The sequence below is a fragment of the Acomys minous genome (assembly GCF_964271855.1).
Source record: "Acomys minous genome assembly, chromosome: 9".
In the NCBI taxonomy this organism is placed as follows: Eukaryota; Metazoa; Chordata; class Mammalia; order Rodentia; family Muridae; genus Acomys; species Acomys minous.
The window spans coordinates 122,824,490-122,851,966 of record NC_140490.1 but is presented as its reverse complement, the minus strand read 5'-3'; the positions used below and the strand labels follow the sequence as shown (position 1 = coordinate 122,851,966).

Sequence of the window (27,477 nt, the reverse complement as noted above, 5' to 3'; positions counted from 1 at the left end):
AGTCCCAAACTAACAAGTGTGCTATCCAAGCCTAGATTAAGTGTCAAAGGGCCCTTTATTATAAAATATCTGTGAAGCATGACATTCCAAGCCCACCTTATTTTGCTCTCAAAGCAGATTTTAAAGAAAAATTTCTATAGGTAACAGTAAATAGCCAGGTACTGTTATGTCAAGGTCTTAACTTTCTTTCATGAAGTTTCTGCTTGGGTGCTCACAGTCAGAGCAAAAAACTCTATTATTGTCTCAAGCCTTGGCCAGATGCCCTCTTTCAACATTCTCTATAGGAAAAGTTTTCCCTGTATGAACTTCATTAGTGCTGAGGAATACAGAGGGAAAAAACAGTTTTAGGAGAAAAACCAAATTTCTAGTCAAAATTACACCTAGGACATACATAATATTTAGGAGCAGTGGTGATCAGCTGGAGAGCTTTGCAACTTTGTCAAGCAAAATCTCTACAACTTGTCCTCATGTCTGCAACAGATTTCCACAAGATCATTTTAGATTTTTGTACTTTCTAGTTCTAATTTGCAAAACAAAATACTTTTTGAGAAACCTATAAACTCCTTTATGAAGTTTATATTTCCCATGTAACAATCAGTTGGCTAAGCCTACTGATCTGCTACTTCCTAGGTCCATGGCAGGAAATTCACCTCCAACTCCAGCTCTAAGCATCATTTGCCACTCTGAGCACTAAAGTTTTTCTCTATATGATTTGCTGATTCTTTTGTCTGTGATTTTCATATGTCCTGCATCCCAATTAAGGGCCTTAGGTTAGTGTCCCTACACGAGTGCCCGAATGCCTTTTGACAAATTTCTGTGTGTTGTTACTCCCATCGCTGTCAGATATGCTTATCTCTGTGTCTGCCTCTTGAGCCAGAATGTAATAATCTTGAGGCCATGAAAGGTGGGCTTTTCTTCTCCATTGCTTGACAGAATCTGTGGCTAAGTTTGGTATGGCCAAGTTGAATAAATAAATGACTGAAAATGAATGAGTGAAATTTTAATTTTTTTTCTTTCAGGTTAGGAAAATCACAGGCAAAAGCACCCAAACCTTTTCCGTGGACTTTTGTTTTGAAGAAACATACAAAATCTCTAAGAACAAAAGCAGAGTGACTGTGCTTCAGGAGAGTGAATACCAGTAATTACTGAGAGCAATTTGTAAGCCAGGGTAAGGATCAGGAGACTTGTAAAGTCTACTTCAGATCTGACACTTGGAATTTATGTTACTTGGAGTCAGAACTGTCTTTCAAAACAAACACCATAGTCTGGTTAGCAGCACTAAGGTCTATGAAAAGTCTTAGGAGAGAAAAGATAAACTGAAAACCAGGGAGCAAATTTCTGAACCTAAGCAGACCAATCAATCAGACTGTACAGGACATTTAAGCCTTTGTCTTAAGTTGGCTTGACAAATGCTCCTGGCATATGACTAAATAATAAAATCTCTAAGTTCCTCACAGTGTCAGCATTTGCAACATCTTAGTTTGTAGAATAACCTTCCAAAGGGGGATTTAAAAAATTCTGCCTGGTAGAAAGCTAAGCTATGGAAGGGCTACATGGCTCCCGGCTGCCTACACTGTAATTGTTGCTTATCTCCTAGTGGAAGGCATCTGACACCTTCTCAGGGGATCTTTTGTTAGGCTCCTCTTCACTATTTCATGCACAATATGGTGCAGCACTCGCCCACAATTATTGTGAGAGTTGAAATGATCATGCTTCTCAGGGCTTCATACCGACAAAAGGAACAGTAGCTCCTACTGCTATTTCCAGAGTATCGAGGCAGTTTTGTCTAAAATGCATGAACAGTAGCTGTAACAGTGTACTTAGATACACATTGAGTGAATGGGTATTGGGTACCTCTACATAGAACTGCTTGCTATATTGGCTTTATATACATTAATTAGTATTTTTGTCTTTTCTCTATTGACTTCTAGTTACTTCTCTCTCTGCTTTATTGAGATAAAGTTGACAAACTGTATAAGTATAAAATGTCATGATTTGATACATATGTATTAGGAATTGTTTTCCTTAATAAAGCTAGCGAAGACATCACCTTAATTTCCTCAATTCTCACAATACTTTTTCAGACATCATTATTACTGTGGATGGTATTACAGAACCGTGTCTCTCTCTCTCTCTCTCTCTCTCTCTCTCTCTCTCTCTCTCTCTCTCTCTCTCTCTCTCTGTGTGTGTGTGTGTGTGTGTGTGTGTGTATTGGAGGAAAAGTTATTCTGAAAGGGGAGTCAGTTAGTATGTTGGTATTCACACCTAGTTCTGTCTCTACCCTGGATCCTCAGGTTCCCACTACGTAAAAGTAACTTTTATTCTCAATTGTTGTCTGCAAGGCTTATTGCCTTCTTCTTCTGGCCTAGGCTTAGACCTGGAAGCTTCTAGCCTCTGTATAATCTAACCAAGGCTTGGAATGTTTCAACCTCTGAGACTTACTGCTTAACAACCTCACCCTTACTTGCTGGTTCAACTCAGCTGTTCTGGCTCAAACTCCTCTTCCAGCCGATTAATTTAATTTAGCTTCTCTTGGCCCAGAATTGCTCTGCTTGGCCTCAAACTGACTCAGCAATCTGCTCTAATCTTTTGGCTTCTTCTCATCCTCCGGCTTATTCCGTCTTCACCTGAGTTTTTTCTCTGAAACCCACTTCTCTATTACTGTCCTAGTAAAACTACCTCTTCTCTCTGAAAAACTGCCTCTTAAGTGGCTTCCCTTTTCTCTCTCTTCTTGTGAGAGCTGGGCATATCCTATTCTGTCAAATATTCTCTAATTCTTCACCTTTTCTGTGACTCAATTAGACATTGACAGACCAAAGTAACTCCATTTTGCTTAAAACTTCCATTTCTGTATTTGGGTGACCTACTCCTGAACTCTGGATCTAGAAAAACTCATAGAAGATACACTTGGCATAGGATATAGAATAACCAATCAGCTGGAAAATAGGAAAATACTAAAAGTCCAGACATTTTCCTAGATCTCCCAAAAAGTTATTCCTAAGAAGTTAATCATCTGTGGTTTGGCACCAGACTCATACTGGACTAGTATGATAATATTAAAGGGCAATATTCCCCCACAAATATCATCCAATCATATACTGTAAATCCCATTTCTTGGTCTAAAACTTATAAAAACCACACACTTTCTAAGCTCGGGGCTCCCATTCCCAATCCACTGCATTGGTGAGGGAGGTAGTCCCTGCCTGGGCTTGAATAAACAACTCTCATGCACTTGTGTCAGAAGTGGCTTCCTGAGTTGTCTTTAGGGACCTTGAGATCTGGGCATACCAACAACACTTTCAAACATGGGTAATTCCTTCTACAAACTTTACCTTCATTTGGGATTAAGGGTATGAACCACTATGGCTGCATTTCAGCTTTTCTTTGGCTGATACTTTCTCTATACCAGGCTGGCCTTATGTCTGTTACCCTGTCTCCTGGATTAAAGGCATGTTTATATTCCATCAGGATCACACAGACCTAGAAGATCTTTGAATGTGATCTCTTGCCAGATGGATCACATGGACCTAGAAGGTCTTTGGATGTGATCTTTTGCCAGAACAGCTATGTTATGAATTAACATTCTTCTACACCACTCTACTATGCTTTTTATATCACTGCGGGAGTTGAGAATGGAACTTGACTTTCATACACTACACTGGCCAGACACTGGTTGAAGAATCACTCAACTTAGATACAGGAGTTGTGTAATCATATGGTTCACATTATATCTAGAGAAAACTGATTTTGTTTCCCTTTTCTTTTTCATAAAACATTAGCTAGTTCTAACATAATGTACCCATCCTAGCTATGTCCCCTGCAAATACACCTGCTTTGTCCTTATCCTTTTGCTTTTATCTTGAATTATACTCTGGCATTTGTCAAATGTCACTTCTTCCATTTTACTTGTTGAAAGACTGAATAAACCAGGAAAATTGGAAGTGGTTGGTCAGGTGAAAAGTGTTTTTGAAATAGAGTTTAGGGGTTTAGCTAGGTGGAGGACTATCCCCTGCAGGAGTATCCTGAATATCCCAGAAATTCCTTAAAGTGTGATACAATATGGTTACAATTCAAATGAAGGCTTAAAGATCTGATAGTGTGTGTGTGTGTGTGTGTGTGTGTGTGTGTGTGTGTGTGTGAGAGAGAGAGAGAGAGAGAGAGAGAGAGAAAGAGAGAGAGACACACACACACACACACAGAGACAGAGAGAGAGAGACACACACACACACACACACACACACACAGAGAGAGAGAGAGAGAGAGAGAGAGAGAGAGAGAGAGAGAGAGAGAGACACACACACACACACACACACACACACACACACACACACAGAGAGAGAGAGAGAGAGAGAGAGAGAGAGACACACACACACACACACACACACACACACACACACAGAGAGAGAGAGGGGGGGGGTGAGGTCCTGCTGTGTATCCCAGACTGGTCATATCCTCCTGCCTTCATCTCCCTAGTAACAGATTATAGAAATTTGTCACCATGTCTGAATTTCCATCTGAGCATATAAAATGGTCTCAGCTCTGTGAAGAGCCCCATCTTAATATTCGTCTAAGAATATTTGTTGAGCACTTGCCATATGCAGTAGTTATTGCTCTACACCTAGAGGAATTCACAAACAAGATATGTAAGGTCCTTGTGCTCTTGCAAATCACATTCTGGTGATGTGTGTGCAGCGGTAGTCAATAGGTATATGAAATAAGTTTTAAGAATTTAGCTAGACTTATATTCTTGAAGATAATAAAACACAGTAATATAGAAATAAGGTGGAAGCAGTGAAGAGTTCTCTGTTAGAGTTCCAATGCAAGTCTTTCTGGAAAATAAAGTTCTGAATTGCTGAGATTTTTAAGTCTATAAGAAAACAGTCTTGCAAAAATCTGGAGGTCAAGCCTTCAGGAAAGCAGCCACCTGTTTCCTGGAAAATGAGAGGAAGCAAGCTAATTGGCAAAACCTCCATTTTTCTTCTAAGTGCCATTTCCATTCCAGGAAGATGACAGGTGTTTCTCTCATCATAGATGTGGTCTGTGTGCCCCAGAGACATGGGGTTTTTCACATTCATATCTGCTACTTCTAAGTCCTCACAAGCTTGTTAAGGAATCCTTATCTCCTCATTGCTTGTTCCCTTTTTAGAGTATTTTCAGCATTTCTTGGGGGTGGATTCAATGCTCCAGGGAACCTTTTCTGGTTATTGCTCCCTGCCACTCTTGTTGGATGAGCCACTGTCATTGTGTTTGCTGTTGGATGAGTCACATTTGCCTTGACAGCTCTACAGTAGCCTTTGCCCTGCCAGAAATTAGACTGTGCAGTGGCTCTTGACCTCAACCCTGACATGGCTACAAGCTGGAGCTCTGCCAGCAGTGATACCAGACCCCTCTGATGAGGGAGATCCATGGAGCAGTGAGTGTAGGATCATTATAGTGAAGAAGCTTCCTTCTTTTTGGCTAGACTCCTAAAGCATTGCAGAGTGTTGAGTCAACCTTTTCAGTTTTGTTTTCTGGGGTGGCATGTGGGTGGCTCATGTGAGAAGGTCTTGTAATAGCCTCAGAGTGGGCCTCACTGGATGCTCACACTCTGAATCTCTTTGTGTCAATGGCATTGCTGCCCTATGACTCACAAAAGGTCTGCACCCACGGCCAAACATCCCAAAGGGCATATGCTTGCCCTCTCAGGCCTTATGAGCACTTTTGATTAGATGAGCCATTGACAATGCCTGCTTCAGAGATGTCTGGGATACAGGGACGAATGCTCAGGAGTTTGAAGATTTGCCTTAAGAGTTGCTACTGTCTATATTGTCCCAAGATTTCCAGAATTTATATAAGCTAGTTGGTATCTTTATGTAAATGTAGTATTTCTTAAATTGGGCAGAGCTTGTCTAATAGTGATGTGAAGAAACAAGCCAAGGGAAAGACCAAGAGAAGAGCCTTATGACCCCTAAGGGCACATGAACAAGGAAGCACAGATTCTGATTGCTGTTGAGAGTCACTTTGAAGTGAATCCAGTACCAGGATGGCAGAAGGAAGAAGGACAAAGATTTTTGTGACTGGAAGCAGGACACCACTGAGCCTCAAGCTTACTCTGCTGACGAACTTGAGATTGCCTGAAATAGTGCAGTTCCTAGTGTAAGTGAGTTCAATGCTGGATCTTCTGTTGTTATTAGCTTTACAATTAATTAATGCAAGGCATAGCACCTCACCTTTTATAGAGCTTAAATGTTGCAGGGACTTTTTTCAGTCATTCAACAAATATTTATTCAACATCAATGTCTTATTGACTTTATCATAACAGTAAGCCTAGTAAAAGTATTATCTATGCAGCTACATGTGATATATATATATATATTATATATATATGGATGCATATAAATATTGGTATAACCCTGGCTATAGAAATAGGCACAGACATAGATCCTGTCATAAGAATATGCAACTAGGTCCAGGAGGATTACTCAGAGACTTAAAGGAGTTGTTGACAAGCCTGCCAACCAGCATTCCTTCCCTAGAACCAACATGGTAGGAGAGATCTTCTAAACAAATACTGTGGTACTCATGTAACACACACATACACACACACACACACACACACACACACACACACACACACACAGAGAGAGAGAGAGAGAGAGAGAGAGAGAGAGAGAGAGAGAGAGAGAGAGAGAGAGAGTCTATAAATACAAGTAAATATTAGAAAAACCACTTGAGGAAGAAAAGGTTTATTCTATCTCACAGTTACCAAGAATAAGCCCTTGTTGTGGGGAAGCCAAAGCTGCAGGAGCTTGAAGCAGCTGGTCACACTCAGCAAGCAGAGAGGGATGGATACATCTCAGTTTCCTCTCTGCACATATATAGTCGATGATTGGCCAGAAAATGGTGCCACCCACAGTAGGCAGCTCTTCCTTCCCCAGTGAACCAATCAATTAATACCCCACCATAGGTATGCTCAAAGGTGATTCTAAATTCTAGATTCTGTCAAGTTGACAGTTAACAGTTACTATCACATGGTCTTCTGGGTATGGAGTGTAAGTAATTGAAGCCAGTAATCATTTATTTTAAACATTAAAGTTTCTTTCTTTGTTTCTTTTCTTTTTAAGTGTGTGTGTGTGTGTGTGTGTGTGTGTGTGTGTGTGTGCGTGTGTGTGTGTGTGTGTGTGTGTGTTTACACATGAGTGTGGGTGTTACAGTGCTCATGTGGAGGTCATTGGACAACTTTGTGGAATTGATTATCAACTTCTACCTTTATGTGTTTTCTAAGGAACTCAAGTACCAGAACCAGGCTTGCATCACAAAGGTTTTTCCCTGTTGACCCATCTTGTTGACCTAATGTTCACATTTTAAATTTCTTTCTCTCTCTTAAATAATGTTCTGTAGCTTATCTGGCATTTCCTCAATGCTGCTGTTTGTCCTTTGTGTTTTGGCCTGTTTTTCTCCCCATTCATTCAGTCAGCCTACACTTGAACACTTTGTGTGTGTGCAGAGGCTCTGGCTGCATAAAAATGAATATTTTATACTTGTTGGCCTTAGTCAGCAGTTAGACAGAGATAGGAATTTAAGTTAATAAATATGAAAGCATTCTGGATACTAGGTTGGATATTGTCATAGAATACCTCATCAACAGGAAGAAGAGAGGAACAGTTTTACAGAGAGTTGGGGATCAGTCATGTCAAGTTCAGTGCTTGCCACCTTGTATATGCTATTTCATTCATTTTTCATCATTAGCAGTACTTACTGAGCACAAGTGGATGTTTTTCTGTAGCTTAAACAGTGGTGGTCTAAATAGAAGTGTTACCTTCATGTTACACATAGTATGGTTGGAAAGAGACAGTCACTGCACATAACTGGTAAGCTACAAACAGCTCACGCAGAGAGGGGTGCCAAACCAGGTTGTGGAGTGCAGAGACAGCCGAAGATTTCATAAAGAAATGTCATCTAAAGTCAACATGAAGGATGAAGAGTTAGGCAGGTATGTGTGGGATGGAATCCTGTGTGTGTGTGTGTGTGTGTGTGTGTGTGTGTGTGTGTAAGTGAAAAACAGCATGGGAGAATCAGATGCTTTGTCTCTAGTGTCCAGAGTAAATCAGAAGAGTGAGACTGAAAACAGGTGGCTTGTGAGGGGAGCTGCCACCACTGGACAGCAGGTATTACAGCCACTCCTCAGCATCTATGTGCTTTTCACCCATAGATTCAACAAGCCTTAAATAAAACATAGTGAAAGGCACCCTTAGAGCCATTCTGAGCTGGCTTTCTTCCTTGTTATTATTTTCTAAGCATTTTAGTGTAACAACTGTTTATTAGACATAAGTAATCTAGGGAGAGTTTAAAGTGTCCAGAGGGATTGTGTAGAACTATATGCAATGAATATGTTCTTTATCATTATCTTTTGTGGGATACTAGAGATTAAACCTGGAATATATTATGTTCTTTATCACTGAGCTCCAGCACCATTTCACCATTTTATATTAGGGACAGCAGCATCTTCAGACTTGGTTATCAGTGGTGTGTTTTCAAAACCAATACAACAGAAATTCTGAGCAAAGAAAGAAAAATCATAGATGTGTTTGAAAGTAAACACAGAAGATGAGTACTCTGAACTCCAGATCCAAAGCTCACTCTTTCCTCAGAAGAGAGCACTTCCCTTTGTACTAGGCCACACTGCTCTTCTGGTAGCTCTTTTGTTTTGGGGCTGCAGTGTTTCCCATGGTCATTCATTTGTGTATGACTAACCACAGATGGAGTTGGCAATAAAAACTCTGGTCTTGCTCCCGTATCTTGCCTGGCAGGCTTAGCTCTGCTCTATTTCCCATAGGCATGATCTTGGTGGCTTTGAGATGGTGAATCCACATTAGGCTCCTTCATATGCATATCTACAAATTGATGCTCTTGTAGTATCCTTTGTACCTTACATGAGTCTTGGCAGAGCATCCACATGACTTTTCCTTGTGTCTTCATAACAGCAATAAGTAGGTTCCCTCGAAGGATGGCTCTGAAGTTCTATCATTTTTTGATGGCAGTCTGTGCTATTAATCAGCACACCTCACTAAGACCAGCCCATATCCAAAGAAAAAGAACATTAGACTTCATTTTTACTTTTTTGAGACAGGGTCTTACTCTGTAGCCCTGGTGAGCTTAGAATTTACTACATAAAACAGGCTGGTTTTGAACTCTGGGATTAAAGGCATGTAGCACCATTCCCAGCCCAAGAATTTGACTCTTGAGGGGAAGAATGTCAAAGAATTCATCAATGACATTAAATTCACCACCATGGATTTAATAACAATAACAATAACACTTACAAAGTACTTAAACATAGCAAACTCCTCTATGACCTTTAATTTTGTTGATTACTTTTTTATTCACATTGTATTATTATATTCACTTCCCATTGGAGGAAATCTATTCTTCCCAAATTAATGCAGATTACAGCAACAAGAATAGCCACTCCTGGGACCCAGCCAGCATGGGTACTGGGTTTATTTATCTTATTTTATTACTTTTGAAACAGGGTCTTGCTACACAGCCCTGGCTGTCCTGGAACTCACTGTATAGACCAGGCTGATGTTGAACTCAGAGATCCATCTGCCTCTGCCTCCTGAGTGCTAGAATTAAAGACAATGCATTGCCATGTATGGTGGGTGCTGGGTTTAAACGATTACTTTCCATGTTCTACTGTTTACTGTGGGATGACGTATAGTCTGGGAAAGCCTATCCTGCCAGAATGAATGGCTGTTTTGTTCTTTCAATTTCCCTCAAATGCTAGCAAAGCTGTTTCTTTTTTTTTATTAATTTATTCTTGTTACATCTCAATGGTTATCCCATCCCTTGTATCCTCCCATTCTTCCCTCCCTCTCATTTTCCCCTTACTCCCCTCCCCTATAACTGTGCCTGGGGGGGACTTCCTCCCCCTTTATATGCTCATAGGGTATCAAGTCTCTTCTTGGTAGCCTGCTATCCTTCCTCTGAGTGCCACCAGGTCTCCCCATTCAGGGGTCTTGGTCAAATATGAGGCACCAGAATACGTGTGAAAGTCATATCCCACTCTCCACTCAACTGTGAAGAATGTCTTTTCCATTGGCTAGATCTGGGTAGGTGATTGAAGTTTACAGCCTGTATTGCCCTTGGCTGGTGCCATAGTTTGAATGGGACCCATGGGCCCAAATCTGCCTATCATAATGTTCTTCTTGTAGGTTTCTAGGACCCTCTGGATGCTTCTACTAGCAAAGCTGTTTCTTAAATGAACAATTTCAAATGTTATCCTCTTCAGCTATTGACTGGAAGGTATGCTGTTGTGAAACTGGAGGTGAAAATCCTTGTTTTCCAGGTAAGTGTGAGAAACCCTGTCCTGGATGGCTTCTGCTGCGCAGCTGCTTTAGTCCTGTCTTCTGCATTAGTTACTGAGAGTGTGGAGGGTCTTTCCTTTTCATTAGTCTTCTTGAATTAGCATATAAAATGATGGGGTTTATGATGACATTTCCTTACTTTATTCTTTGTCCTCCTCCCCCAGTCTCATCTCCTATCCTGCACTGGCCCCTTCCCTTCCTATAAGAGTCCTGTTTTCATGATAGCATGACTATCCTCTAAGAGGTGAGTTATGATAAGGGCCTCCTGCTCTTACACACACACACACACACACACACACACACACACACACACCTTTGAGCTTCCCCCAATTTCTTTTTTCCCCCATTTTCTTAAACTGACTTCATTCCACTACTATTTATTTTAAAAATCTTTAAAGGACTCTATGGCAAAACATTTGAGAGGTTCACATGATAGACTATACGAAGAGCCACCTAGTGGCAAAATTTAGCCACACTGAAAGAAATCAATAGAACAATAAATTAAAATGTGCTAATGCTGCATAACAACCACACAGTATGATTCCTGAACTATATTACTATAATTATATATGTGTAAAATATTATACTATTGATACTGTTGTTGTTTTGTGGTGTTGGGCATCAAATCAGAGCCTGATGTGTGCCGGAAAAGCACCAAGCCACTGAGCTACAGCCACAGTTCTGGCTCTTGATCTCCTTTGAAAAATGTTTTGGGACATGGTCTCAACAACTTTCTCAGGCTGACTAGAACTTCCAACCTTGCCAGTCTTTCAAGTATCTGGGATCACAGGCCTGCACCATCAGACCTAACTTTCACAATATTGGTTTTTAATGTCAGCAGATATTATTCGAAGGCATCCACTAAGGATTTCAAATGTCCAGATGAAAACATACAAGAGAGATTTATTTGGCATCGAGTTTACAATTCTTGAGTCAAAGCCTCTGTTTTCTATAGCACTCCCAGTTTCAGAGCTGACTGGACCTTAAAAATAAAAATTCCAAAGGTCTACTGAATTAGATTTTTCTTGATATCATATTTAATTTCAGTAAAGCTTAAATATATTTGAACATATCTTATGAAGTGAACTATAAACATACAATAATTGTTTCCTTTTTTGATGTAACTATCACAGAGGCACTCACACAGTTTTCTAGTTTTATTTCTAGTAACCTGGGAATCTACTAAAGTCTCTCAATCTCCAATTACCATATCTTAAAAAAATCTCATTACTTGAATATAATGGTACATTTGCCACTTAGTGAGCACACACCAGGACTAAAGTAGAAGTGTCCCCTCATTGGGGTGAACTTGCTTTCCTCTCCATGATGAAAATGAACTAAGCCTCTGAAACTGTAAACATTAATTGTAAGCCCCAATAAAATGCTTTTCCTTATGAGAGTTGCTGCAGTCATGGTGCCTCTTTATAGCAACAGAACATGGACTACAAGAAGTTGTGAGTGAGATCCAAGGTTGTAGCGCTGAACACACAAGGTATCTGATTTGCAGGACTGAGACTAGGGACCCAGCCAGAGCTACAGACTGCAGGCCCTGAGGAGCCCTAGATGAGAGGGGTCCTCAAAGTGCAGAGCACAGGTGGGTTTGGCATCTGGCCATCCGTCTGGCCCATGGGGGATGGGTGCTCAGTCGCTATGTGCTGCTGCTGTTGCACCACATCATGGACTTGGTATCTGAGACTGAACTGTGGGTGATGAAACACCACCCTGGAGCAGCTGGCCTTGGCAAAACGCAGGAAAACGATGGCTCTGATCTCAGACGGACCATGAGTCCACAGAAAGCCCCAGGGGCTCGCAACATGAGCCCAGCCCAGCATGCTTGACTCTCTGCGTGCTCTCTCTCTCCCTCTTGGACTGCTCTGTGGGCTGCACAGTAACTGCATCAGAACTGGTTGGTCCATGGGGACCCGAGAGTGTGGATCTGGATAGATCTGAACTCAGAGCATCCCACCAGTCCATGGAGGGACCCAGGGCCCACATGGGGGCCCAGGCAGCTGTGAACACGCTCTCCAGCTACAGCTCCATAGCCTCACACTGATCTAAGGTGGTGTGGTCTGAATGGGTTGGGTAGAAACCTAGCCAGCCATCCCAGCAAACTATTCCTGAACACTTGAGCATAATTGATTTGGCCTGAATGGATTGAGAAAATGTCTAGCTAGTAACTACAGCTCAGCAGAGGCTCCCACACTCTCAGGAGGGTCTGAAGAGGACCGAGGGGATCAGGCAGAGACCTGGCCACCTTCCTCAACCCAGGAGCTTTTCCTGCAGGCTCTGGTAGAGCCTGACCAGCTACCACAACCCAGTGGGAGTGCCTGCACATGCCCAGATGGCGCCGAACCTGCTTGGAGGGATTGGGTAGAAGCCCAGCCAACTCCCACAAGCCAGAGGACAGTATCTGCTCTCTCAAGCAGGACTGAACCTAGGCCTTACAGCCTGGACTGATCAGGCAGAATCCTAGCTAACTCCCACAAACCAGGAGGGGTTCTAGCACTCTAGGGTGGAATGAGCCTGGGCCCCCAAAGCCCCAGTGCCCAAGGGCAGGGTTTTCAAAGCCCAGCCAAAGAAAGGATAGCCAACTTTATCTATACTACCTAGAACTGATTGTTGGGTTGAAAAGCACAGCATAGGCCTCTGCTGACCCAGTGGGGAGTCCAGGGTGTGGAACAAAGTCCCCTGGAGCTGAAATCTGCCTGATCTAGGGAGGGACAGCAGAAACTACAGCCCAGCATTAGAGATAGCAAGATGACTAAAGGTCAGCATAAAAATACAAACAGAAATCAAAACAATATGACGTCTCCAGATCCCAGCTATACCAAAGAAATCAACCCTGAGAACTCAAACACAAGAAAATGAACTCAAATCCTTAGTAATGAAGATGATAATGGAGGAAACTAATAAGATTTATAAACAAATGTAGGAAGATGCAGTCAAACAGATTGAAGACATTAAAGAGGCCTATAGGGAGGAAATGAAGAAATCACTGGAAAATTTCAGGAAAATAGAATCAGATGAAGAGAATCAATGAAACAGGTCAATATGTGAAGATGAAAATGGAAACAATGATAAAAGCACACATAGAAGAAATTCATGGATGAGAGACCTTAGAGAGGAAAGCAAGCAATTCAGAGATAAGCTTATCTAACAGAATTTAAGAGATGGAGGAACTTGAAACAAGCATCAAAGAAAATGCTAAATCTGAAAAATTCTTGACACAAAACATCGAAGGACACTACGAAAAGATGAAACCTGAGGATAGTAGGCATTGAGGAAAGAGAAGACGTCCAGTTCCAAGGCCCAGAAAACAAAATCATAGAAGAAAATTTCCTCACTTTAAAGAAGGAGATGTATATAAACATACAAGAGGCCTACAGAACACCAAACAGATAGACCAGAAAAGAAAATCCTCCCATCACATAATAATCAAAATATAAAATGTACAGAACAAAGAAAAATATTAAAAGCGGCAAGAGAAAAGGGCCAAGTAACATATAATGACAAACCTATAAGAATTACACCCAACTTCTCAGCAGAGACCACAAAAGCCAGAAGGGCCTTGACAGAGACCCTGCAAATCCTAAGAGATCACAGATGGCAGTCCAGACTACTATACCCAATGAAACTATCAATAACCATTGACGGACAAAACAAAATATTCCATGATAAAAACAAATTTAAACAGTACCTATCCACAAATCTCACCCTACAAAAGTTACTAGAAGGAAAACTTCAACCCAAAGTGACAAACTACAACAAAAACAACACAGGAAATAGATAACTACACTGTTGCAAAAACATATCCACACAAACTTTCTTTTTTCTTTTTTCTTTCTTTCTTTCTTTCTTTCTTTCTTTTTATTTTTATTTATTTTTATTTTTTTTTTTACACAAACTTTCTACTGCAACCAACATCAAAATCAAGGGACTTAATAGTCACTTGTCATTAATATCTCTCAACATCAATTCTCCAATATAAAGACACAGACTAACTGAGTGGATGCATAAACAAGACACAACATTCAAAAAACACATCTTAGCCACAATGACAAACATTACCTCAGGGTAAAAGATATTCCAAGCAAACAGACACAGGAAGCAAGCTGTTGCAGCCACTTTAATATCTAATAAAATAGACTTTCAACCAAAATTAATCAAAGAGATGAGGAAGGACATTTCATACTCATCAAAGGTAAAGTCAACCAAGATGACATAAAAATTCTGAACATGCTCCCAATACAAGGGCACCCACATTTGTAAAAGAAATATTAACAAAGCTTAAGCCACACATCGACCCCCACACATTAATAGTGGAAGACTTCAATACCCCACTTTCACCAAAGGATAGATCAATGAAAAAGAAATTAAATTGAAAAATAATGACACTAACTGATGTCATGAATCAAATGGATCTAACAAATATCTACACAACTTTTTGCCCAAACACAAAAGACTATACCTTCTTCTCAGCACCTCATGGAATCTTCTCCAAAATTGATCATATAGTAGGTCACAAAGCAAGTCTCAACAGATACAAGATTGAAGTAACACCTTGTATCTTATCAGATCACCATGGACTAAAGCTGGACTTCAACAATTACAGAAATAACAAAAAAGCCTACATACACATTGAAACTAAACAACTCTCTACTTAATGACTACTGGGTCAGGGAATAAATAAAGAAATAAATTAAGGACTTCTTAAAATTCAATGAAAATGATGGAACAACATATCCAAATTTATGAGACACATTGAAAGCAGTGCTAAGAGAAAAATTCATAGCACTAAGTGCCTTCATAAAGAAATTAGAAGCTGGGCAGTGGTGGCACATGCCTTTAATCCCAGCACTTGAGAGGCAGAGACACGCAGATCACTGTGAGTTCAAGGCCAGCCTGGTTTACAAAAACAAGTCCAGGAGAATCAAGGCTACACAGAGAAACCCTGTCTTAAAACAAAACAAAACAAAACAACAACCAAAAAGAAATTGGAAACATCTCATATAGGCAGCTTAGTGACACTTCTGGACGCCCTAGAAAAAAAAGAAGCAGAAACACCCAAGAGGAGTAGATGGCTGGAAATAAATAGTCAAACTCGGCAGAAATCAATAAATTAGAGACAAAGAGAACAGTTCAAAGAATCAACAAAATCAGGAGCTGGTTCTTTGAGAAAATCAATAAGGTGGACAGACCATTAGCCAAACTAAATAAAAGGCAGAGAGACACTATCCAAATCAATAAAATCAGAAATGAAAAGGGAGACATAACAACAGAGACTGAAAATACAAAGAATCACAAGATCCTACTTCAAAGGTTTATATGCCACAAGATTTGAAAATCTAAGGGAAATGGGCAATTTTCTTGATCAATTACACTTGCCAAAGTTGAGTCAAGATCAGATAAACAAATTAAATAGTGCTGTTTCTTCTACAGAAATAAAAGCTGTCATTAAAAGTTTCCAACCAAAAAAAAGCCCAGGGTCAGATGGTTTTAGCACTGAATTCTATCAGACCTTCAAAGAAGAGCTAATACTGATACTCTTCAAGCTACTCCACAAAACAGAAATGGATGGAACATTACCAAACTCCTTTTATTAGGCCACAGTCACCTTGATACCTAAATGTCACAAAGATCCAACAAAGAAAGAGAATTTCAGACCAATTTCTTTTATGAGCATTAGTATAAAATACTCAATAAAATACTTGCAAACAGAATCCAATAACACATCAAAGATATCATTCACCATGACCAAATAGGCTTTATTCCAGGCATGTAGGGATAGTTCAATATATAGAAATCCATAAATGTAATCCACCATATAAACAAACTGAAGGAAAAAACATGATCATCTCCTTAGATGCAGAAAAAGAATTTAACAAAATCCAATACCCATTCCTGTTTAAAGTTTTGGAGAGATCAGGGATACAAGGCACATATCTAAACATAATAAAGGCTATATACAGCAAGCCAATAGCCAACATCTAATTAAATGGAGATAAATTCAAGGAAATTTCTCTAAAATCAGGGACCAGACGAGACTGCCCACTTTCTCCATATCTTTTCAATATAGTTCTTGATATCCTAGCCAGAGCAATAAGACAACAAAAGGATTTCAAGCAGATCCAAATGGGAAAGATGGAAGTCAAATTATCCCTAAAGATGCTCCACCACACAACAAGGACACATGCTCACCCATGTTCATAGCAGCCTTATTCATAATAGCCAGGATCTGGAAACAATGGAGATGTCCCTCAGTTGAAGAATGGATAAAGAAACTGTGGTACATTTACACTATGAAATACTACTCAGCTATTAAAAACAAGGAAATACTGAAATTTGCAGGCAAATGGATGGAACTAGAAATGAAAATCCTGAGTGAGTTAACCCAGACCCAAAAGTTACACATGGTATATACTCACTTATATTGGACACTAGTCCAACAGAAATGTCCCTTGAAAGTCTTCACTTAACCAGAGATTGGGATAGATACTGGGACTTCCTACTGGGACTCCAGGTGAGAGAGGTAAGGAAGAATGGGGAAATAGAGGGATCAGGGTCTTAAAAACCTACAAGAAGACCATTAAGGCTGGCAGATCTGGACACAGGTGGGCCAGCTCAAACTAGCATACCAATCAAGGACAATGCATGCAGTAAACATAGAACCCCTATCCAGATCTAGCCAATGGACAGCACATTCTCCACAATTGTGTGGAAAGTATGGATTGACACGTACATGAACTTTGGTGTCCCCTATTTGACCACTTCCCCTTGGTCAGAAGACCTGGTGATACTCAAAGGAAGAGTAAGCAGGCTACAAGGAAGAGACCTGATAGGCTGTGATCTTATAGTGGGGGAGGAGGTCCCCTTCTGTCACAGACCTAGGGGAGGGGAATAGGACCAAAGAGGAAGGGAGGGGATATTTGACCATGTCCCCTGGATGGGGAGGCCTGGTGGCACTCAGAGGAAGAATAGCAGGCTACAAAGAAGAGACTGGATACCCTATGAGCATATACAGGGGGAGGAGGCCCCCCTCAGTCACAGCCATAGGGGAGGGGAGTAGGGGGAAAGCGAGAGGGAGGTGGGAATGGGAGGACACAAGGGATGGGATAACAACTGAGATGTAATATGAATGAATTAATAATAAAAAGACTGGGAAGAGAACAGGAAGGGGCTATGATTTGGATGTAAAGAGAATAAAGTAATTTTAATAATTAAAAAATAATATAACATTAAAAAAAGAGGGAGGGAGGAGGAATGGGAAGATATAAGTGATGGGATAACAATTGAGATGCAATGTGAATAAATTACTTAAATAAAATTAAAACAATAAAGAAAGAAAAAAGTTGTTATGAGGGACTGAACAGGGTATTGCTATAACAGACCTGATTATGCTGCGTGTTGGCAGAATTCAGACTTTGGGATTTTGGATTAGGAAAACAATTGAACTCTTTTAGTGGGGACTAATATACTAGTAGGATCAGGGAAGACAGTGGTGTTGCGAGCAATGTAGATTATGAATTTTTGGCTTAAGGTATTTCAGAGGAGAAGAATATTAGTGGCCTAGAGACTGTTATTCTGATCTTTTGGCAAAGAATGTCTTTGTCCCAAAAAATCTGCCTGAGGTTAAATTGAAGACTTTTGGATTAATGGCTTTCGCAAGGAGATTTCAAGACATCCTAGTATTGACTGCAGTCATATGGTTACTAGTAACCACTTTTATTTTTCAAGACTGGGTGTCTCTCTGTAGCCTTGGCTGTCCTGGACTTGCTTTGTTGACCAGTCTGGCCTTGAATGAGATACACATACATACCTCTGCCTTCCAGAGTGCTGGGATTACAAGCATGCACCACTAGGCCTGGCTTTTTCTTTTTCTTTTGTTTTCTTCTTCTTCTTCTTCTTCTTCTTCTTCTTCTTCTTCTTCTTCTTCTTCTTCTTCTTCTTCTTCTTCTTCTTCTTCTTTGGGATAGTGGCCACTCTTATAACAATCTTTATTGAAGAGGATCAAACTGAGCAAGGAAAAATGCAAAATGTACAACTTGAGGAGAAAAGGAGCACCAGGAAGTGTAATAGAGCTAAGGCCAGTGTTCAAGGAGACAAAAAGCTTTAAGAAAAACTTGATGCTAAATGGAATAAAGGGAGTGACGACCTCAGAGCAAGATTCTGCTCCCCCAAGCTTCCAATTTGTGAAAATGAAAGAAAAGCTTAAGCAGTAAAGGAAAATACCAAAGGCAGAAAGCTGGTGAAACTGTATTTGAAGAAGGGGATCACGTCCCAGCCCCAGGAAGCAGAAGAACTTGGCATCTTCGGCCACCTCATTCTGGCTTTAAAAGATACAAGAAAGGGGCTTTGGCATCTTCCTTTGCGGTTTAGGAAAGCTGCTGAGGTCAGGTATGTGTCCTGGGTGTCCTTCTATAGAGGCCCATTGTGTGAGGCTGTGAAGCATGAGACCTGGCTGTTGTATCGTGTTAGAGATCCCAAGATGCTGGAGATCACAGAGTGGTGTGATACCTGTCAAGGAGAGCTGCTAATAGGGCCTCAGAGAGAGAAGTGTGATTCCCTCAGCAAAACCGAAAGGAATTGGAGATTAGAAGAGTACTTTAATATCAGATAGATGGATATGTAGAAGTTGGAGTTTGCCTTAGTGGTTTTCACTTTTGCTTTGGTACAGTATTTCCTCACTATGTTCTCTTTCCTCCTTTTTGGAATGGTAATGTACATTATTGGCCACTGCGTGTTGGAATTATGTGGTCTACTTTTTGAATTTGATTTTACAGGGGTTATAGTTAAGAGATGGTTTTAATCTCATAAGAGCCTTTGAACTTTAGACTTTTAAACAGAGTTGAGGTTGTGATAATGTGTCTGTGTGTGTGTGTGTGTGTGTGTGTGTGTGTGTGTGCGTGCGTGTGCGTGTGTGTGTGTGTGTGTGTGTGTGTGTGTGCGTGTATGTGTGTGTGTGTGTGTTTTCAGACGGTATAATAGAAAGGGAATTATTATAATGTAAGATGAGATATTTTTCTTTTTAAATTTTTGAAAGGACTCAGAATACAGAACTTCAGGTAATATAGGATCTATGTTAGACACCTAAAGCAAAATTTTGTTTGCATGAGCCTCCACAAATAGGGGCCATGGCTTTCATGGACTTAATGTGTTAATGAACAAAAATATTTTAAAGCAATGAACTTTGCCATCACAGCAACATATTTGGACAACATGCGTCTGGCTGTTTACAGGTGGGAACTTCTTCCTCTCATTACTTCCTCAGCTCTGTGAGCATTCTGCATTGAAGCTTATCAATCAACTGGAAATCTGTCTTCTGAGATAAACTTAGACGACAGGTCAATGTTCCTGTTATGTTTCCCATTCTGCTGTCTCAGTGTCTGGGTAAGAAGATTTTAAGTGAGTAGAAAATAGGGTAATGAAAACTGTAGTGAGAAAGCAGAAGACAGGGCTAATTGGAGGAGGAATGAAAAATATCTGGAGGGCATTGAAGGGAGGCTGTGGGAAAGGGAAAGAAGTGAGTATAACCACAAAAATGACACATGTGTATGAAGAGGAAAGATAAAACCTATATCCTTGTATGGAACCTGAAAAACAAGCAATCTTATAGAGTAGGGATTCCTAAAATTGTGAGGAGAAAGGAGTGACCATTTTTAGCTATGATATGTTCTGATAATACTCTCCATAAAAATTTATAAGGTCCTATTCCCTTAGGTCATCCCCACATTCTTGCCAAAGTTGACATTAATGTGACTGAGCAGAGAAACTGTAGCACAGAAAGTAAAGAATTTCTATTGCAATGAAAGAAGGGCTATTGATTAAAGTCTGGGCCAGCATTTTTATGCTTCCCATGAGCAGTGGTGTGATCTTGAGTAAATACTTGGGTTTTTTTGTTTTTTGTTTTTTGTTTTTTTTTTGGCCTCTGAGCCTCCATTTATACCATTCAGACAATGTTAACTTTTCTGGATATTTGAAAAGTTGAAGAGTAAAAGAGCTAACTACACATATACAATGTAAGATGTAAATCTTAGAATTGTACATTATAGTTGAACTAGCTTTTGCTTTTCCTCATTAAATCTGTATTTAAACAAATTACTTTAGAATATAAACTTTGCTACAAAATTTTCCTTGCCTAGTAAATTTCAAAAGAAAAAAATTCAAAATTTCTTCTGAAATTATTCTTCCAATTAAAAAACACACCCAGAAGGATGCATTCTGATATTGTGGCTTTTACAAAGTATTTATTGGCCTATAGTCTTTTAAAGCTTCAGTTTTGTTTTCTCTGTTCAGCCACACAACACTATTACATTTATTGATATACTTGAGTCTGTGCTGTATCATGTGAATTATGAAGACATGTTCTATCTAGATTTTTTCCAAGCTAATATACTGCATTAAGAAACTATTTTTAAAAAGCCGAGTATGTACCTGCTCATGCCCACATCTCCCCCAAAAGTTAGACCGTATTACCACATCACAATGACAGGGTAACTTTTGATTGCTTTTCTATAAAAGTTGCTTGTTCTGACTGAAACTGTTCAGTTTGTAATGAGTTTGAGGAAAAAAAATGAAATATGTTTTTTAATTGAAAAGAGACTATGATTGTTTTTTTTCCCCAATCTAAATCAAATTATTATGGTAGTGCTTTCAGGCAATTGGAAAGAGGAATTATTCTCTGGAAATAATGATCTCATTATACAGTCTAAAAATATAAGTTAGGAAACTCTTTAGTTGTCTTTATGCTGCAACAAATGATTTAAAAGTGAAAATATTTTTAGAGCACATCTGCAGAATTAACTTTTGTCTCAAAATACTGTATAGACAGTAGAAAAAATTCTTTACTGGAATTTCCATTTATGCTACAATAAAATGTAAATTATCTAGGCAAGAGATGAGAGGTTCTTTTTATTACATTCAGTAATGTTTCTATTTTGATTTATTTTCATAGAAATTTCAATAAATTATTTTTAAATTTGCAACTTAGTATGGTTTAATTTTTATGGTGTATAATGTCAATTTTTATATCATATGTCCTACGATTACTATTGCTGTGCTGAAACATGATGATCAAAGCAATTTGGGGAGGAAAGGGTTTATTTAACTCACATTTCCATATCATTGTTCATCATCAAAGGAAGCCAGGACAGGACCTTAAATAGGGCAGGAATCTGGAGGCAAGGACTGATGTAGAGGGCATGGAAGGGCGCTGCTTACTGGTTTGCCCCCTATGCCTTGCTCAGCCTGCTTTCTTTTTTTTTCACTATTTTTTTTACATTTTATTAATTTATTCAGATTACCACTCAATTGTTATCCCATCACGTGTATCCTCCCATTGCTCCCTCCCTCCCGCTTTCACCCTATTCCCTCCCCTGGGTCTATGACTGAGGAGACCTCTTCCCCTGCTATATGGTCATAGGCTATCAAGTCTCTCATCTTGGTAGCCTGCTTATTATTTCTTTGAGTGCCACCAGGCCTCCCCACCAAGGGGAAGTGGTCAAATATGGGGCACCAGAGTTCATGTCAGAGTCAGTCCCCACTCTCTACATAACTGTGGAGGATGTCCTATCCATTGGGTAGATCAGAATAGGGGTTCGATGTTTACTATTGTATTGTCCTTGGTTAGTGCAATGGTTTGAGCAGATACACCTGGGCCCCAATCCACCCATCATGATGTTCTTCTTGTAGGTTTCTAGGACCCTCTGTGCCCTTCTATTTCCCCATCTCCTATATTTCTCTTACCTAGAGTCTCAGTAGGATGTCCTCACATCTATCTCAATCTCCTGGTAAGTAAAGACTTTCATGGGATGTGCCTTTTGGGCTAGTGTCCAGTTATAAGTGAGTATATACCATGTGAGTCTTAGCCTGCTTTCTTAAAGAATCTGGATCCAGCAACCCAGGGATGACACCACCCACAACGGGGTTGGCCCTCCCCTATCGATCTGAATTAGGAAAATACCTTACAGTCTTTCCACAGCCTGATCTTATGAAGGCATTTTATCAATCAAGGCTCCTTCCCCTCCAGTGACTCTCACTTGTGTCAAGTTGACATAAAACTATCCAGCACACTGTGCTAACACAAACATAATCAAAGTACACAAAATGAAAAGCAAAACAAAATCCAATGTATATGGTGGAGGTAGTCCTAAATACTGTTGCTTGTGAAGAAAGCACAGCCTGTTAGGGCCATCAAAAGAAGGAATATGTCTGAGTATTTGCTTTCATCATTTACATAAAATACTATGCTCCAAAATCCAGTTCTCACTACACTTCTTAATAACTTAAAATACCACACAATTTAAACCCCAAGAACAACTATTAATCGTCTAAGCCGAAATGTTAGAAACAATTACCAAGGCCTTCAGTCATTTTCCCTTTCCCATTTACTGGTACATGGACCATGTAAATCATGATTCAAGTGTAGCTTTTAACTCTTAGAATCTTAAAACAATTGCAATTTCCACACTTAAGATACTGAGAAGTTGACTAAAAATGCAATAACATTTACCTGTCTGTCTGAGTACCATATACTCAGTTATGACATCTGTCAATCTATCTGCCCATCTACCTGCCTAACTACCTGCCTGCCTGCTTCTCACCAATCTGCCAAAAGAACTTACACTCCTCCCTCCCTCCCTCTCTCCCTCTCTCTCTTTCTTTCTTTCTCTTGTTTGTTTGTTTGTTGTTGTTTTTTTTTTGTGTGTGACAGAGTTTCTCTGTGTAGCCTTCACTGGCCTGAAACTAGCTCTGTAGACTATGCTGGCCATGCACTCACAGAAATCTACAGGTTTCTGCCTCCCTAGTGCTGGGATTAAAAGTGTGCACAACCCCTGCCAGTCTTACATTCCTCCTTTTGCTAAACATGAGTATGCTAGATTTTCCATTTCTATAATTAAATATCCAAGAGAATAATTTAAAGAAGAAAGGGTTTTATTAGACTCATGTTTTTAAGGGTTTCTTTCCAGGGCCATCTGGCTCCATTGCTTTCACATAGGTGGACAGGCAAGATGTGAAGAAAAGGCACAGTGGAAGATAAGCTTTTCTCCTCTTGGTTGCCAGGAAGCAAAGTGGAAAGACAAAAGTGGTCAGAGTCAGACATAGTCCCTAAGGACATGCCATGGGTGACCTTTTCCTCTAGTTAGGTTTCAACAAACTCCCAGGATGGTGCCATCAGCTGGGGACTAAACTTTCTTAGTACATGCTGTAGTCAAATCCCAACGTACCATTGCTTTATGTATATCTATGTTCTCTTTGCTTTGTATACATATGGTAACTATGCTTCTTTCCCAGTTTAAAAAAAACTCAGTAGATTCTGGGAGGATATGAGGGTGACTCTAGCTGAGATTCCTAGTAGCAGGGGTCATGGAGACTGAAGAAGACATCCTCTAACTAGACAGGATTCATAGTGGATGGAGGGAAACACCAGCTCACCCACAAGAACTTTGACACAAAATTAACCCTGCTTACAAGACATGTAGGGGTAAAGATGGAGCAGAGATTGAGGGGATGTCCAACCAATACCTGGTCCAACCTGAGACCCACCTCATAGGAGAGAGCCAACCAATGACATTAATAACAATATTCTTCTATGCTCACAGACAGAAACCTGGCGTAGTTGTCCTCCAAGAACCTCCACTCAGCAGTGGGTTGAAATAGATGCTGAGACTCACAGTCAAGCATTGGGAAAATCGTAGGGAGTCTTGTGGCAAAGTAGGGGAAGGATGGAAGGACTTGGAGGTAACAGGAGCACCACAAGAAGACCAACAGAGCCAACTAATCAGAGCCCAGAAGGGCTAGTGGAGACTGAAGCACCAAACAAAGACCATGCATAGACTGGACCTAGGCCCCCTACACAGATGCAGCCAATGAACAGCTCAGGATTCATATGGGTCCCCTAGTAAGGGGAGCACGGGATCTCTCTGACATGGATTCTGTTGCCTGTTTTTTTGTTTTTTTTTTTTTTTTTTTTTTATCATACCACCTGGAGAGACTGCCTATCCAGGTTACGGGGATGGTGAGTAAGAGGATGAACTTAGTCCTGATGCGACTTGATAAGCTGGGGTGGCTTGGGTGAGTTCCCCTTCTCTGAGGAACAGGGGAGTGGAGATGGGGAAAAGGGTGGAACCAGGAGGAGAGGAGGGAGGGTCCCAAGATTGGGATGTAAAGTGAATAAATAAATAAATTAATTAAAAACATTTCAAAGAAGGCATTTAAGATTAAATACTCAGAATGAGCCCATCAATTAGCCCTTCGGCAGTTGCGATTTAGGAATATTCTTTTCTGTTTTGAGCCAAAGCTTCAGGTTCTACCCTCAGCCCCACTCCCATAATAAACAGCCAATTTGTGTTTCCTGTAATGCTGGTCTCATTTCGTAACATTCCCTTCTGCTTCGACCTTAGCAGTCTTCTCACTGCTGATGCCAGCTTGCTCTAAATATCTATCTCTAAACAAAAAGCATTTGTGAGCATGAGGACACATAGCTGCCCATCTTCCTACCCACTCCCTGCTCTGCATTCCTTCTCCTAACCTTATTCTCCACAGGTCTTAGTTGCAAACATTTCCAGAGCTACCATTTACATGCATGTTCTTGTCCAGAAGTTATAAAGTAAACCCGAGGCAATAAGCCAGTTGTAGTAAATCTGCCTCATCAGTGTAATTCAGATGCCTCCTCTATTCTTATGAAAAAACCTTGTTCTAGCCAATTCCTCAAAAGCTTTCGTTAGCTCCACACAAATGCTGTGCCAGGACAATACAGAGCCTTTAATCCATCTTGTCCATTTTATCTTCAGCTCCTCTCTCACCAAACACATTATCCAAATAAGCTTGTTCATTATTCTTTGACAGCCAAGGGCATGGTACAAGGGCCAGGCTGCCTGTTTTATTTTTGCTCTGTCACCCCTTGATGTATTCCTTGGGTGAGTTAATTTACCCAGTCATCTAACTAACTGTCACTACTGAAAAACAACTACTAATCTCTATTCTCCCCTTCACAGTGATATTTGAGCAAGTAAAAGTGTTACTTTATATAGGATTGTAGAGAGTTGTTCATGACAAGTGGTCAAAAATTTAGATACATGTGTACATTTGTGTGTGCAATCATGTATATATTTTGTTTGTGTGTACAAGTCTATATATGTGTACATGTATATGTGCATGTACAAATGTATATTTATGTCTGTGTATATGTACACAGTGTGTGTACAAGTGTATGTCTATGTATGTGTAGATGTATATGTAGTGAAAGTTTTGGTTTATTTTATGTGCTTTTTTATTTTTTTAGTAACAAATATGGGATGTGGAAGTGATTTTCCACCTCTGAATACAGTCTTGTGATGTTTGTTAGTGGAAAACAGACTAGTGAGAGGGCACATGATGTTTTACTGGAAACTGTGTTGTGGGAGGGCATGGGATGTTTTGCTGAAAGCAGACTCAAGAGGGCACATGATGTTTAAAATGAATATAAATAGAGCCCCAGGGACAGTGAGAGGATGCTTTTGCATTGCTGGCAGTCCAATGGTTTGTATTGCTTTCCTGGTCTTCACTAAGCAGAGAGAAATGCTTCAGAGAACTTTATTTTTAAGAAATGATTTAAAAAATATTCACTTAACACCCCAATTGCAGCTCCCTCATTCATTGCCTCCCAGTCCCACCCTCCCTCCCTGAACCTTCTTGCCCTTCCCCTAACATCTGACCTCAGCCTATCAAGTCCATCTGGATTATCTGTACCCTCTTCCTCTGTGGCAAGGCTGCCCTACTGGAGAAAGGCCTCTGTGAGTGGGCACCAGAGTCTATGTCAGAAATAGTCCCTGCTTCCCATATTATGGGATTCACAAGGAAACTGTGCTGCATATCATGACATCTGATAAGAGGGTCTATATCTTCAACACACAGTCTTTGGTTGGTGTGTCAGTCTCTGCAGCACCTCCCTCCTTTGCCCAGATTTGTTGGATCCATTGGTTTCCTTGTGGAGATCCTGTCCCTTCCAAGTCCTTTTACATCCCAACTCTTCCATAAGACTTCCTGTGCTCCACCCTGACGTTTGGTTGTGAGTCTCAGCATCTGCTTGGATCTCCTGCTGGTTGGAGTCTTTCAGAGGCCTTCTATAGTAGGGTCTACTCTTCCTTCTCTTCAACAGCTTTCAGTGTTCATTCTATTTGCCCTTCTGAATGAGAATTAATATTTCACCCTATGGTCCTCATTTTTATATAGCTTCTTTAGGTCTGTGTATTGTAGTGTGGTTATCCTGTATTATGTGGCAAGGAGCTGATGCAAAGGCAAAAGAGGAGTGCAGCTTACTCCCTTGCTTTCCATAAAATACTCAGCCTGCTTTCTTATAGAACCCATGACTACCAGGCCAGGAGTGTCTCCATCCACAATGGGATGGATCCTTTCTCATCAATTGCCAATTAAGAAAATTCCCTACAGGATTGCTATGGTGGTTTGAATAGGTATGACCCCCATAAATTCATGTGTTTGAATGCTTGGCTCATAGGGAGTTCCAACTATTAGGAGATATGGCCTTGTTGAAGTAGACATGGTCTTTTTGGAGAAAGTGTGTCATTGTGGGGTCAGGCTTTTAGGCCTTTATGCTCAAGCTACACCCAGTGTGGAACACAGTCTCCTTTTGCTGCCTGTGGATCAAATGTAGAATTCTCAGCTCCTCTCTAGCACCTTGTCTGCTTGCTTATTACTGTGCTTCCCTTCATGACAATAACAGACTAAACTTCTGAAACTGTAAGCCAGCCCCAATTAAATGTTTTTCTTTATAAGAGTTGGCTTGGCCATTGTGTCTCTTCAAAACAATAAAAGCCTAAGACAGAAATTGGTACCAGAAGTGAGGCATTGCTCTAACAGAAAATGTTTAATGAAACACAAAGAATTCTGTCATCCTGAGGGGGGAGGTTACCGATTGCTCCAGAAAAAAATACAAAGAGAAGATTCATTTACCTATTTGGGTAATAAACAAACAACAAAAAAATTTGACCTCAAAAGGTACAGATCTGTAGAGACCAGTGTAAACGCAATGAGTTACAAAACTTAATGGGTGATATTAACTGGCTGAAGCCTAAAATTGGATTAGGCACTTATGAGTTAAGTAGATTGTTTCAAACTTACAAGGAGAGATAGATAT

The 27,477-nt window shown here is 40.2% G+C and overlaps 1 long non-coding RNA gene across 1 annotated transcript in view; it reads left to right on the top strand.

Moving 5' to 3' along the window:
* Positions 1-10,199: 10,199 nt before the first annotated feature.
* Positions 10,200-27,477, top strand: part of LOC311604624 — a 75,408-nt gene continuing 58,130 nt past the window's right edge. The window contains exon 1 of the long non-coding RNA XR_014781585.1: positions 10,200-10,327. This is a non-coding gene — a long non-coding RNA (uncharacterized lncRNA). The remainder of the gene's footprint in view (positions 10,328-27,477) is intronic.